Below are 3,218 nucleotides of genomic sequence, written 5' to 3'. Positions count from 1 at the left end.
GGGTTAACCTTTCTGTTTGAAATCAAGTTGTGAGTCATATTTGGCAAATTTCCCAAAATTTTATTGTAGGATTAATAGTTTTAGTAATTTATAATTTTTTTAAAAATAAGTTGTCAATGATCGTTCAAAACTTTTATCAAAAAAATTGTTCAAAGTAAATTTTGAAACTAAAATATTGTATTTTATATGGTTTATAGTTTAATTCAAAACGATATATATATTAATCTAAATAATTAATTAAATTAGACTTTTTACATATATAATTTTTGTAATCATTTGCATTTTGTCATAACAAAAATTTTAAACAGTGGATAATAAAATTTGAATGTGAGACTTTAAACAGATTTAGAAATTTATAGCCGTTTGTAAAAATTCAAAATATAACATATACATAAAAATCTAAAATTTTATTATATGGTTACTGTGGTTGTTTAATTTATTTAATAGTATAAAATTAAACAAATATGGTAGAAGATACACTATTTTTTTATCAAATCTTTATTATTCAAAATCATTAATTGCCATATATACTTTAGTTACATTATGCAATTCCGTAAATTTTATTTAAGAAAATAATAAAGTACATTAATGATGAATTTATTGTTAGTTTAATAAAAAACTTATTATATAATTAGATGGACCAACATATTTCTCTAATGATTCTAAGAATCATCCTAGTGATGACATGTGGCTACAAAAAAAATTGTAATGCTTCTCAAATAATATGTAGGGGATTATATGTCGTACGTTATTTGTCAAAGTAGCCACCTTGACCGCACTAAGAGCATCATTATCCCTGAAACCCACTAAGGGTTACTTGATTTTTTTTTTTTGGTCTGATTTAAAAATAAAAAATAAAAAAATAAAAATGGAAACCAATCGCGGACCGTCACGTGTCAGTGGGGTCCACGAACAGTGCAAGAAACGAACAAAGCACGTTCTTTATTTTGCATACAGAAGAGCCGTATATCTCCAATTTCTGTGGGGCCCAGACCACAAGAACCCCCTTTTTTTATATGATAAAGATGCTCTAAGAATGAAATGTATCCGAAGAAAACCTAATATTTAAACATCTGACGCAACATGTTTCTTAGTAGCCTTGCTCTAATTCGACTTGATATTTCCCGTAATCCGAGTCAATATTCTCATCTCAGCTAATAGAATTTGCTTCAAAGTGCTATCTGTTAATAATAGCAGATAAAAAAACACCCTCATGTTCTACACTTTTTTCGTTTTAAAAGTATATGAATTTCATTATAAAAATGAGATTGTTTGTTATTACAAAAGTGTATATAAATTTCACTAAACAACTCTGACTTATGAGTCCAACATCTCTAATTAGCCTTAGAAGAAGGTTTGTATCTCTATCGTTTACCTATATGGCATAACCATATTATGCAGAGAATGATAGATATAGGACATACTTGAATGGAAATAAATAAAACCATAAAAGATCAATTTTATAAACAAATCGGAACATCTTTGCACGGAATACATGTAAAACAGCTCTCATGTTACATAACAACCCTCATGACAACAGTGTGGACAGACAATAACATGTCATCCAATAACATAAATAATTGATGCAACTTATGCTACTATTACAAGAAAGAGAGAAAAACAAATTGTACTTTAGAAAAACCATCTAAATATGTAACTGAAATCCTTGAAATGATTGAAAATAAGAACTGATCAATGTCTTTGCAACTTTCCCTGAATCAATTCTTCTTTCTAGATAAATCAGACGAGAACTGCCAACCAAAAAAACAAGAAATCACACCACTATTGGAAAACTATAAATAACATTTTCCATACCTCACGTCCAAGTGTTAATTTGCAATGCCACTAAGATACTCAACAATCATTGTGCTACACAAGTTATCGACTCGCAGACAAACCACTAAATTATATTGTAACTCCTACTTCCTGATTCATTATAATGTCTTATTAAATTTCATGACCAGAGAAAACATAAGCTGAGCAATTTTGCACGTTATAAAGTGCATCTGCCCTTTCTTTATGAACCATACGTCCACTACATCTTACAGATGCAAATATTCCAGCTCCTCGTCATTTTTAGTAATTTGTAACAAAACACTAAGATCAAACCACTCAACTAAGAAGTAACGAAACCACCAGACACACCACACTTTCTGTGACAATTTTTTTTTGTGTAGAACAACTTCCGGCACAAGAATACTCTGTCTGATGAGGTTCATATGTGTACCTTTAATTACAGTGCATGCATGGTCACATCAATGTTAAAAGAAACTCAAAAGTCAATCCGTCCTTGCCGTTACTAATCAAAGCCCCTCAGGACATCCATAAGTTGTACAACCGAGCATTTACTAAAACTCCATAACCTTATTACATCATCGAGTTGCACAGAAAAACAACATAGACTAGAAACTGTATAAATTAATACTCGATATATTAATACGCAATAAATTAATAATTTTTTCCTGTCCAAACTGGTTCAAAATATGACACAAATCGATAAAATAATAAGATAGTATTTTTTTAAAAGAAAATTATAGGTAAATATATAGTCGCATTAAAATTATAAATTAATAATTTATCTGTATATATTTTTTATATTTACAAATAAAATATTATATTAAGTTAACACTTAATATATATAGTTTGATGAGATTTAGTAAAACTATATCTAAAACCACATTTGAAATCTATGAAACATATTTTATATGCACCAAATAATATAATAAAAACAAGATGAATGTTGAATTTCAAAAAATTAATTAATTTATATGCAAAAATAAAACATTTTCTTATTTAAAAAATATATATATATATTTAAGATAAACAAATTCTAAAAAAATTGATTAAGATAGAAAGATTTAAAAATATTTTTTTTCTAAATTAATAACTTTATAAATTAGTAAAATCTCATAGTCCCATTATTATAAATTTATAGTTTTATTGTATCTAAACCATAATTTTTTACAGAGAATAATATCTCACCACACACAACCACCAATACAAACACACAAAACCAACCCAAACAAAAAATAATTTGCAAAAAAATATAATGACATTCCGCATGGATGTCACTACTAGATAATCAAAAAAACAAACACAAGCATTACATGTTTCTGTTTTTGAACAACAATTTTACTTTATGTTTTAAGTTCAACTAACATTTAAATCGGTACTATCAGTTATTTTTTTTTCTTTTTTGAATCGATCAATGAGAACCA

This window comes from Brassica oleracea, chromosome C4 (assembly GCF_000695525.1).
Source record: "Brassica oleracea var. oleracea cultivar TO1000 chromosome C4, BOL, whole genome shotgun sequence".
In the NCBI taxonomy this organism is placed as follows: Eukaryota; Viridiplantae; Streptophyta; class Magnoliopsida; order Brassicales; family Brassicaceae; genus Brassica; species Brassica oleracea.
Note: the sequence above shows the minus strand (reverse complement) of the source record.